The following is a 12,185-nucleotide window of genomic DNA, read 5'->3' on the forward strand; positions in this document are numbered from 1 at the left end:
TGCCTGAGGCTACCCAGCAGGAGCTGTGGAGAGATCTGCAGATTCCTCTTCTTTGTTTGGGGTTTGGAGGTGCCCAGATGAGGCCCAGCTGTGAAGCATTGCAAGCTGCTGTGGGGCCTTGGGCCTTCTTTTGGATGTTCTGGGTCTCTCTGACCCAGCTGCAGTTTGTTAGGTAATTTTAGATTGCAAAGGGCCAGGCCATTCATACGCAAAAGCCTCTACGCACAGCTTGGGTGGGGCGGGGTCTCAGGGAATCAACAGGGCAGAGCAAACAGCTATGGCTGATCCTCAGCCCTGCCCTAAGAGGCCCCAGGTCTCAGTGTCCTGGTAATTGCTGCAAGTACTGTTGCGGTCCAGCCCCAGCAGGTTCAGGGGTTCCCAAAGGTGTGGACAGAGTCGGCGAAGAAGGAATGACACAGAGACAGCGTTCAGTTGATCAGCATAGCGAGGTTCTCCAGCCAGGTTCTCTCCCTGGCCTTAATGCGGGTATCAGTTGTGCTTGTCTTGAGGTGCTGTTTTTTGTGGGTTTTCTGTTTGTTTGTTTTTTTAAATATAATGAACACTGGTCTCTGCTGGTCATTTTTTTATTTATCTTGGCTGCTGAATATTTTACGGTCTGTTCATTTCTTTTTCTTTATTACTGCATGTTCTATTTTTGTGTCATTGTAAACTACTTTATATCCTTGTAGATCTAGGGAATGATGAATGAGTGGAATACATGTTAGAGGAAGGCTTAGCAGTTTGGAATTGCTCTCCAGCTTGACCTTCACATCTGGGGTGCCCACGTCTCCTTTTGCTTGCCCCAGCCCACCCCTGTGGCCCATTTCTGATTCCCTAAGGAGCTGGTAAAAGAGAAGAGAAGCCAGCTTTTCTTTGAAACCCCGGCGCTGACTGCTGCAGTCCAGGTGGCAGTTAGGAGCATCGACTGAGATCAAACTTCATTCCCTGACCACTTCCGGTCCAGGGTCCAGGTCCTCGGCATCTTCACTTGTAAAATGAAGATAAAAAATAATGTCTACTACCCTAGCCGGTTTGGCTCAGTAGATAGAGTGTTGGTCTGTGAACTGAAGGGTCCTGGGTGCAATCCTGGTCAAGGGCATGACCTCAGTTGTGGGCTCAATCCCAGGCCCTGGGACCAGCCCTGGTTAGGGCACATGTGGGAGGCAACCACTCGATGTGTCTCTCTCACATAGATATTTCTCTCTTGGTCTCTCCCTCTCCCTTCCACGATCTCTAAAAAAATCAATGGAAAATATCTTCTGGTGAGGATTAACAATAATAATCCTATATAATAAAAGCCTAATATGCTAAGTGTCCGGTTGTCCATTCAACCAATCAAAGTGTAATATGCTAATGATATGCTAAGGTCGCTTGATCGCTCGCTATGATGTGCACTAACCACCAGGGGGGCAGACAGTCGACCAGTCGACCAGTCACTATGATATGCACTGACCACCAGGGGGCAGATGCTCCCATTGGTAGGTTAGCTTGCTGCTGGGGTCCGGCTGATTGGGACTGAGCGAGATGGGCCGGACACACCCTGGAGCCCACCCATAGTCCCTCCCTCCCTGGCTGGCCAACCTCCCGCATCCCTCCTCGGCCCCAATTGTTCACCGGTGGGGTCCCTTGGCTTGGCCTACACCCTCTCACAATCCAGGACCCCTCGGGGGATGTCTGAGAGCCAGTTTTGGCCCGACAGTGGAACGACCAGTCGCTGTGACACGCACTGACCACCAGGGGGCAGATGCTCAATGCAGGAGCTATTCCCTACTGGTCAGTGTGCTCCCACAGGGGGAGCACCGCTCAGCCAGAAGCCAGTCTCACCTGAGGGCTCCCAGACTGCGAGAGGGCGCACGCCGGGCTGAGGGACCCCCTGAGTGCATGAATTTCATGCACTGGGCCTCTAGTAATAATAATAATAATAATGATAATAATGCCTATTTCTTCATGTTGTGAGGGTTAAGTAGGATCATATTCATGTGTACTGTGTGCAGCACAGAGCTGATTGCATGTAACATTGTGGGAACTTTACCTGTTATTGTTATTATAGTTATTTAATTACAACAAACAAAAACCCACTGGGCTTGGTTGGGACCTCGTTCTCCATCTTACCTGTCAAATGCCTGTGGGGCCTCTTGGTGGTTCTGATCACTCACAGCTTGGCTCCCCAAATGGGTACGGCCTATTGAAAACAGAACAAAACAAAACAAAACAAAACAAAACAAATATGAATCGAGAATAAAACCAACAAGCACCACCAGGCTCCAAATCACTAAAAGCCTCAGTCGTGCTAAAGTCAGGGCTTCGCAGAGGTGCCACGGGAAAGAGGACAAGGAGGAGAGGAGCTGTGTCATACGTACCTCTGCTTGTAAGCCGACCCCTCCCCTGAGCCCCCCCTTTTTAAAAAAATATATTTTTATTGATTTCAGAGAGGAAGGGAGAGCGCGAGAGAGAAACATCAATGAGGGAGAATCATTGATTGGCTGCCTCCTGCACACCCCTGACTCTGGGATCAAGCCCTCAACCTGGGCATGCCCTGACTGGGAATGGAACCATGACCTCCTGGTTCATAGGTTGATGCTCAACCACTGAGCCATACCAGCCGAGCTCCCCTGAGCCCCTTTCAACGGCTCAAGAATAGTCTAGGCTTTTCATAACATTGGCCTTGACTTTTTAGGATTGCTTCAAGTTCTGCAAGAAGAAAATGATCCTGTTAAGAAGTCCAATTAAATATATTCTAATTAGTGGTGTTAGGAAAAAAAGGCTTTTTCAGACCACATCTGCATGTTTGGTCATTTTTATTCCATAGGAGTGTTGAACTCTGACCTTTGTGGAGTGGCTCGGTGCTGTGGGGAGAAGATGGAAGTTGGGCCCGACACTCGGCTGTGCAGTGGCAGGCTGTGGGAACCTCGGCCCAGGCAGCGGGTCCTCGTCTGTAAAGTGGGAACAGCACCTGCCTCACAAGACGGTGGAAAGAATTAAGTGGCTTGGCTGTGGGAAAGCTCTGAGCAGGTAACCCACTTTCAGTGATGTCAGTCTGATTTTTTGAAGCTTTTTCAATAATTGTTTAACTTTCTGTCCCATCATTAGAACTGCTTAGTTATTCAGGATTTTAACATCCAGTTTATGGATAATCAAAGCCCTTTGCTAATAAGTCTGTCTCCTGCTGATTTTTAAAATTGCAATGTAACTGCCAGTCAGCCTGTCACTGATCAGAAATAGCAGATGATTCAACATCAATATTGCTGAATGCCTTGGTAAAATGGTTTTATGAAAAAGTTTAAAACTATAGTTAAGATGAAGTTTTATTTTTTTAAGTTTATTTTATCTGTGGACAGATTTCACAAGTTGATAGTTTTCTCATTCTTAAGTTTTATTTTTTCTGATTGTGCAATTATCACACAAATGTGAAGCTCAGAATTAAATCACTCATCATCTTATTGCCCAGAAATAACCACTATTAAATTTTATTTTTTTTCCTTTTTGTACATATATTTCTTTATGTGACCTTTTCCACCTAAAAGCATATCATAAGTACTCTCCATATTGCTAACATTTATATCACTTTCATAACGGATATACTACGATCTACATATTTATTTTCCTAATTTAGACATAAGGTTTTCCAAGCTTCTCTGCCGGCAGTGTTCGGGGATGTAAGCCTTTGTGTGCATTTCTGATTGGTGCCTGATGATCAGTTTCTAGAAGTAAGATTATTGGGTCAGTCTCAGGTGTGTATTGCTGTGTCGCATGTCCTCAACACTTAAAACCTCATCATGTAACCCACAGCAGTCTTTCATTGCCTCACAGCTTTGTAATCTGGGAATGCTTTGTTTCTGCGAGGTTAGCTGGCTGGGTGGTCTAACTGGAGCTGGAGGACCCACTTCCTGGGTGACTCACAGGACTGACAAGTTGGTGCCGGCTGGTGGCTGGGGCCTTGGTTCTCCACCAGGTGGGCTTCTTCAAGGGGTTTTAAGATGGCGGAGGTGGGAACTGCCAGTTCTCTCAAAGGCTAGGCCTGGCACTGGCGCAGACTGTCTTCTAGAATGCTCTCTTGATCTAAGCAGTCACAGGCTGGATCCCAGAGGGAGGTACAGGAGGAAGTGACAGATAATTTGTGGCCATTATTAATCTGCCAGAGTCAAAGAGTATCGCTGAGGGGTCTTTATATTTCACCAGATCACAGATCACTTTCCAGAAGGTTGTGCTGAAATGCAGCTCTACCAGCCGCTCACATGACACTCACAAACCCATGATCACACTCACCAACACTAAATATTAACCATTTTAAATCTCCACTTATTTAATATGTAAAATGTGGGCTCTCATTGTTTTACTTTAAATTTATTATTGAGTTCCCATATATTTGATAAAAATTTACATATTGTTTTCTTTGTGAGCTGTTTGCTCATTTGGGGGGGGGCAGTTTGTTTATGTGTTAAACAAACAGAATTACATAAGCTGTTTATTACTGACATGAAGAATGTGTCATGTGTAAATCTTTTTAATGTGTAAATATTTCTTTCATTTCTCTAATTAAAAATCAAAAACCTTTTCCTCTTAGTTGAGAAAAAAATCAAACTCTTTCCTATTAAGTTCACATAATTTTCATAAGAGTCTAGCAGAAATACATTGGTCTCAAAATAATGATATATATTATAATAAAATCTTTTGAATCAGTGTCAGTTTTATCATCTAACATGTCAACAAAAAACCTGGAAATGATATGATTTATTAATTATCCACATTATGGAAGGACTGAACCAAAAAAAGAGTGTAGATAACTTTATAGCAATAGAAATGGAGGAACAAAATTGTGTCATCATCCCTTGATTTTCTCTTTATCCCTAAGTTGTCTGGAGGGCAAGTGCATTACCCTCTCTGAGCCTCAGTGTTTTAAACTGTGAAATGGGGATAATGGCAGGTGTACTGTGAGGCTTAGAGAAGATATTTATGAGGGGCCTAGCGCAGGCAGGGCCTGGTATGTGGTGGGCAACATCATTATCTGCCTGTTATCATTCTGTCTCAGGAATCAAAACACCTTCTGCCAGAATAGCAGAGTAAGTTCCCTGACTGGCTTTCCAGGCCAGGATCTGGGTTGTGTGAATCGTTATTTAGCTCATCTCAGTGTCCATTACTTATGGGTAGGTGTCTCCACATGGTATGTGCATCGTGGTGCAAATCAGGTGCCTTGTTGCAAATCACTGTTGTCAAGCCACAGCTGGAGCGACTGTCTGTGGGATCGTATGACAAAGTCCTTGAGAACGACCCTTGGGGAGTTTCTCAGAGCAATCAGGTGTCCGATCTCACTGCTCTGAGAGCTCCATGCTAGTATTATGACTAATACCTTTTATTTGTATGGCACTCGACAGTGTTCACAGGGCTTTCATGTGTCTTGTCTCCTTTGATCTTTGCAGCTATCCTTGGAGGCCTGCAGATCAGATAATATTATTTCCCTTTTATGCATGAGAAAGTCAAGCCTGGGGGGTGTATGACTTGCCCAAAGTTACAAAGCTAGTAAGTGCCAGACCTAGTAACAGATGTGCCAGACCTAGAGGTGCCATCCAGAATTTTCCTATTGGATGGTATGCTGCCTAACTCCCCACCAAGGACACTGCAGTGGGGCCCTACACGAAGGGATGTGTAGGATGGATATTTCCTGCTTGTCTTCTATTAAAAGGAGTGGAGAGTGTAGTAGTCAATATGGGCTCTGTCATTGTCTATATTTGGATCCTGTTTCCATCTCTTGTTAGTTGTGAGCACTTGAGGAAGTTAATTAACCTCTCTGTGCCTCAGTTTCTCCATATGTAAAATGAGAAGAATACCGGTGCCTAACTCATAGGACTGTTGAGGGTTAAATGAAATCATCTATGGCAAGCACAAGGCCTGGCTCCCAAGTAAATGACAACTAAAACCCTTGGTGTGATCTGAGAAACTGAAAGCTTACCTCCGTTTAAACTGTCTGCACTGCTTGCCTGCCACTGTGACTTGGGCTTCAGGCATTGGTTTCAGGAGGGTCTGCTGTAAGAGAATGGTGTCCCATGGGAGAGGCAGCCATCTGCATTGCACTGCACTGAGGGTCCACCACATTATTAATGGTTATCAGATTAGCCCTGAGGGGAGGGAGCACAAGACAGGGACTATTGATAGTTTCTGGTTTAGTTCAGTGGCTAGAGCACCGCCCCCTCAGACTGAAGGGTCTCAGATTAGACTCTGATCTAAGGCAGTACCTCCGTTGCATGCTCAATCTCTGGCCCAATCGAAGTGCGTATGGGAGGCAACCAATTGATGTGTCTCTCTCACATCGAAGTCTCTTTCTCTCTTTCTCTCCCCCCCTTCCCTGCCTTCCACTCTCTCTGCAAATCAATGGGGGAAAATATCTTTGGGTGAGGATTAATAAAAAAAATAAAAGTGGCCCAGCTAGCATGGGTCAGTGGTTGAGCGTCGACCTATGAACCAGGATTCCAATTCGGTTCCATATGCCCGGGTTGCAGACTCATTCCTCAGTGTGGGCCATGCAGGAAGCAGCCGATCAATGATTCTCTCTCATCATTGATGTTTCTATCTCTCTCTTTCTCTCCCTTCCTCTCTGAAATTAATAATTAATTGAAGAAGAGGAGAATATGCCACCCCCACATATGCCACTTTGGCATATTGATTATTTTGAATTAAAAGTCCTAAAGAAAGAGACAGTGCAAGGACACTCTGACCCTCCTTTGTTCCCCCTGAAAGCAGGAAACAGTCTCCCATGCGGAAGGTACCCGACCTGTACCAGGAGGGTGGAAGGCATCCTTACACCCAGAGATGGGGAACTTAGGGCCCAGGAGATTGTATAAACAGACTTCATTACTTCTTCATTAATTTACTGCCCCAAGCTCAACACCTTTATCTTGTCAATTCTTTACTAATTTATTGTTTGTTTTTTGTTGTTGTTTTTTTCAGGCAGGTAAAAAAGCTGCCTGCTTTGGTCTCATATTTTCTTTATGGGCTCATGTGTGTACAAAATTAAATTTGGTTTTCTTTTGTTACTCTGTCTTAGGTCAATTGAATTATTAGGTTAGCCAGAAAACCTATAAGGCAGTGGTTCTCAACCTTGGCTGCACATTAGAATCACCTGGGAATCTTTTTAAAATCCTGATTTCTGGGCCTCATCCTCCGGAAATTCTGTTTCTTTGTTACTAATGTTGTGGCCTCATCCCGTAACAAAGAAACAGAATTTCCAGAAGATGAGGCCCAGAAATCAGGATTAAGGAGGATCATATCATATGAAGACCTTTTGTGATTTGCCGTCTTCACTTCATGTTTACATTATCTTTCCATCTCCTTAGTAACCCTGAAAAGTCTCCCTCCATGGTTGCACTGGGTTCCATATGTGGAGATATTATTTGTCATCAATTTGATATGGGAGACAGTTTTATTTTCCTATTATATTCAGTAAACATCCTTTTACAAAAGTCTTTTGAGATCTTCTCTAATTATATTCTTAAAAGAAATTCCTAAAAGTTGGATTTTAAGTCAAAGGGTATATGCATTTTGAAAAATATTGCTGAACTGTCCCCAACGAAGTTTTTATCAATCTACTATTCCCACCAACAGCATATGTATCAGTGATCAAATCATTCAGGGCCTTCCACATTTTCTTCTAACCAACTTTTCCTTTCACCCTTTATTCTGAATGTATTTCTGTATAAAGCCTCTACTTCAGATCTGCCCTCAGTTCAGCTCCATTGTTTTGCTCAGTGTCTCTCAAACATCCTCCTTGTACCATCTCTGGGCCTTTGCCATGCCTTTCTGGAAGTATCTTCCTCCTCTGAATCAGATGTCAGTAAATCACGTCCCAACCCAATGCATGCCTTTCCTGATTGTCCAAGTTAGTCGACTACCCTCCCTCCTCTGAAGTCCCTCTACCCCCCATTGTCTGTGCTACTCATTTGTTACTTGTCACATGCTGCCTTGTTTTGTGAATTGTCTTTTCATGAACACCTAGGTTGTTTTCTGAAGAACTCATATAGTACAAAGTTACACTTAAAAATCCCTCATAACATGTACAAATGTAGCTTTGCACCTATATTGTGATACATATATGTCATAATATATAGTACTAGAGGTCCAGTGCACAAAATTCGTGCACAGGTAAGGTCCTTAGCAGCTGCTGGCTGCTGGCCGGGGCCTTCCTTTGTTCCGCATCGCTCCCTGGTGGTCAGCGCACTCATAGTGAGCTATTGAACTCTTAGTCGGTCGAACTCCCGAGGGGACACTTTGCATATTAGGCTTTTATATACATAGATTAAACTCTGATGAGAAATTAGAATGAAAGCTTAAGCCACCCTTTAGGCAACTGTCCCACCAGATCAGACCCTCCCACTGCTCCAGGCACCAGCAGAAACCAGGTTTGTCTGTCAGGCCTGTCCCAGGCATCCAGGAGACTCTGACCCTGGCTCCTTGAATCTAAGCTCCTCTGTGCTGTTTATCTGACTTGAAATGATAAGGACTCTTTTCCACATAGAGTTTAAGGAATAAATAGCTGGATTCAACTTTAAATCCCAAAGTTATGAAAAGCATAATCTGATCAATATCTAGGATCAGGGATCAATGTCAGTCTGACAGAGGATATACATATACTGCAGCAATAAACTCAAATATCAGTCTTTAAAAATGCTTAGCTGAATGACAGAGGAAGTCTAGAGACTGTTAGTGATCGGAAATGATAGCTCTTTCAATAAATGCTGAGATTGCAAACATGTTAAACAAGTTACATTATATAAATAACAAGTAGCTACATAGTGCAACCATGAGAAGCTGAAAATTCTGTAAGTTAATGTTTAGATATAACAACTGCTGCTTTGTCATAACCAGATCATTATAGCTGCATTATTAAATTATCTAGTTAACATTCCTGGCAATCTTAGGAAACAAGGGATATGAGAAGATAATTAAAACTGACACTTGAGATACTCCGCAGTTTACAGAGCACAGTTGATGGGTCCCTCGTGATGCTGGAGTAGCATGACCACCCTTTTAGTCAGGTGTTAATTGTACAGATGAGTAATTGGAGATGTGAGATTACAAACATGGTTAAAGCCATAAAATCAGTAAGTGGGGTCTGTGAGGCTCAAGCCAGGTCTGTCCGGCTCTCAGTCATAGTTCACTCTCATTATAATCTGCACTTCTGCTGCATCTTAGGAGCAGGTTTGAGGTTTAGAAGCCCCTCCCCTGCCTGGGGCCTTTGCACTTTCTGTTCTCTGCATCTGGCCTGTTCATTTCACAGACACCCCCTTGGCTTGCTCTCTAACCTTCCTCAGTCCTCTGCTCTGATGCCACTTTTTTTGTGAGTTCTTTCCTGATTATTTAAAATAGCAGTTACCCCCACCCCCATAGATTCTCAAGGATTTTTTTGCCTTTTTTTTTGCTTGATTTTTTTGAGAGCACTTATCGGCCTCTGATACTACTATTTACTTGCTAACACTCCCATATAAACTCTACAAGGACACGAATAAAAATTCCCTTCTGTATTCTAGACCTGGAACAGGAGTGGGCAACCTTTTTGTGAGTGTGTGCCAAAACCAGCAAAATCTCTGACTCAAAATTCTTCTGCGTGCCAACCCTAATTTTTTTAAAACATGTTACGCCTACTTGATATCTCTTAAGTTGTACGTATGTGAAGAACCTTGAAGAAATAATAAAATTCATTCGAGCGACAAAAACACAGTATATGATGATGAAAAATACATTTATTTTTTAATGTATACATGTACACTGATAGTCCGACAGAAAACTTTATGACTCCGTTTGATATTATCAGTGGGACTTTTGCTGCCGAGAGAAACATAGAAATTTATTCCCCTTTCGTTAGTACCGGTGGCCAAAGCGAGAGAGAAGGTTTCATTTTTATAGAGTGAAATTTTGAATAAGTAGGTGAGGCGGTTGTCTTGTCAACGAAAACCCGTTGCGTCTGAGGCTGAAATCAAAACACTGGTCGGATCTAGGAAGGCAGGGAGAGTTAAGGCAGAGGCATAGAAATTGCTCTTCCCCTCTCTCGTCAATCCATGTCTATGGTCTTTAAGATAACTTGTTATGTAAAATTATTTATTTATCTAAGATGCACCTACACTGAATTTATCTGAAAAATACAAAAGTCGATATTAAGAAAAAAATTGTAAATGGAAGATTATAAGAGAGGGTTTCACATGCCAGCAAAAGTTACTGGTGTGCCATGTTTGGCACGCATGCCAGGGGTTGCCCACCCCTGACCTAGAGCAATGTCTGGCATCTAGAAGACAATAAATATTTGTAGGATGTATACAAATTAGGAAATAAATCCATGTAATTTCAAATTCAAATTTATCGCAGTGCAGTTGGCTTCTATGGCAGTAGTCTGAATGGCCTGATTTCCAGCTCTGAGTTCTTTATTCATTCACTCATTCACTTTGCTTTGCTTTTGTAGACATACTTTATCACCGCCTGCAACCTTTTTATGTATGTAAGTATTTATTCATTGTCTGTCTCCTTTCCTTATTATAATATAAGGGACTATGTATGCCTCGTGAAGTGCTATACTCCCACATAGAAAACAGTGTCTGGCATACAATAGGTGTTCAAGAAATATCCTATCTAATAAAAGGGGAACATGTAAATTAACCATCACTCCGCAACAAGGATGGCAGCACCCATAGTGGCCGGGGCGGGATGCTGGCGGTGTTGCCCCGGCAACACGAGCCCAGCATCCACGCGCCGGCCGTGTGAAGGGAGGGGAGAGGCCTTGGGCTGGAGGCTGGGGCAAGGGACGCTGGCGTCGTGCAAGCTGGGCTGAGGGACCCCCATCCCCCCCCACCATGCACGAATTTCATGCACCGGGCCTCTAGTATTTTATAAGATAATGAATTATAAGTATATTCATTTAAGAAACACTTGTTGAGTACCTACTATATGCCTGGCACAATCGATCTTTTTAATTTTATTTTGTTTTTCAATATAGTTTATATTCAATATTACCGTATTTTTCCATGTATAAGATGCCATTTTTTTTCTAAAATCATTAGACTGAAAATTGAGGGGCATCTTATATATGGAAGTCATCTGAGGAGGGAGCCATGTGGGTGTGTAGCTGCCCATACCTTGTCAATCAGGATTCCTCCAATCATGAGCCTTATTGTTACTGACATCAGTTGATGCCATAATTGGAAGTGGAGGTGGAGAGTGCACAGATGTGCAACAGGGACCCAAGCGTTCTGAGCCCATAAAGATGTCAAAAAATAAAAAGATAAATACCAGTAAGCGATTGTCTTACTCTGCAAAATTCAAACTGAATGTAATCAGCTATGCAAAAGAGCATGGAAAAGAGCTTCAGAGAGACAATTTCGACCTCCTCCCACTGTGTGTATGATCAGACAGTGGAGAAAACAGAAAGAACAACTCCTTAAGATGCCAAAAAAGAAGAAGGCCTTAAAACGAAAACCAGCAAAATGTTTAAAATATGGATTTCTTTGGGTTGGAAAAGTGGAGGGCATCTTATACATCATCTTATACATGGGGGCATCTTATACATTGAAAAATATGGTATTTTGTATGAATTTCAGGTGTACAGCATGGTGATTAGACAATCATATACTTTGCAAAGTGGTCTCCCTGATATTTTAAGTACCCACCTGGCACTATACATAGCTCTTACAATATTATTGACTATATTCCCTACGCTGTACTTTACACTCCTGTGATTGTTTTGTGACTAGCAATTTGTACCATGAAATACTACTCAACAGTAAAAAGTAACAAACTATTGATACATTCAACAACCTGGATAGGTCTCAAGGGTGTTATGCTCATTGAAAAAAGTCAATCTCAAAGGGTTATATAAATGTAACTCCAGTTATATAACTCTAGAGGCCCAATGCATGAAATTCGTGCAAGAGTAGGACTTCCTTCCCCTGGCTGCTGGCACCAGCTTCCCTCTGGCACCCAGGACCCAGGCTTCCCTCTGGCCACCAGTAGGCACCCGGATCCAGCTTCCCTCTAGCCGCCGGCAGGCACCCGGGACCCAGACTTCCTTCGCAGCCCCGGCTTTGTCTGGAAGGTCGTCTGGAAGGATGTCCAGTCTAATTAGTATATTATGCTTTTATTATTACAGATTCTTAGAATGACAAAACTATAGAGATGGAAAGCAGATTAGCAGCTGTGATGGGGTAGAG

The sequence above is a fragment of the Myotis brandtii genome, unplaced genomic scaffold, assembly GCF_000412655.1.
Source record: "Myotis brandtii unplaced genomic scaffold, ASM41265v1 scaffold186, whole genome shotgun sequence".
Classification (NCBI taxonomy): domain Eukaryota; kingdom Metazoa; phylum Chordata; class Mammalia; order Chiroptera; family Vespertilionidae; genus Myotis; species Myotis brandtii.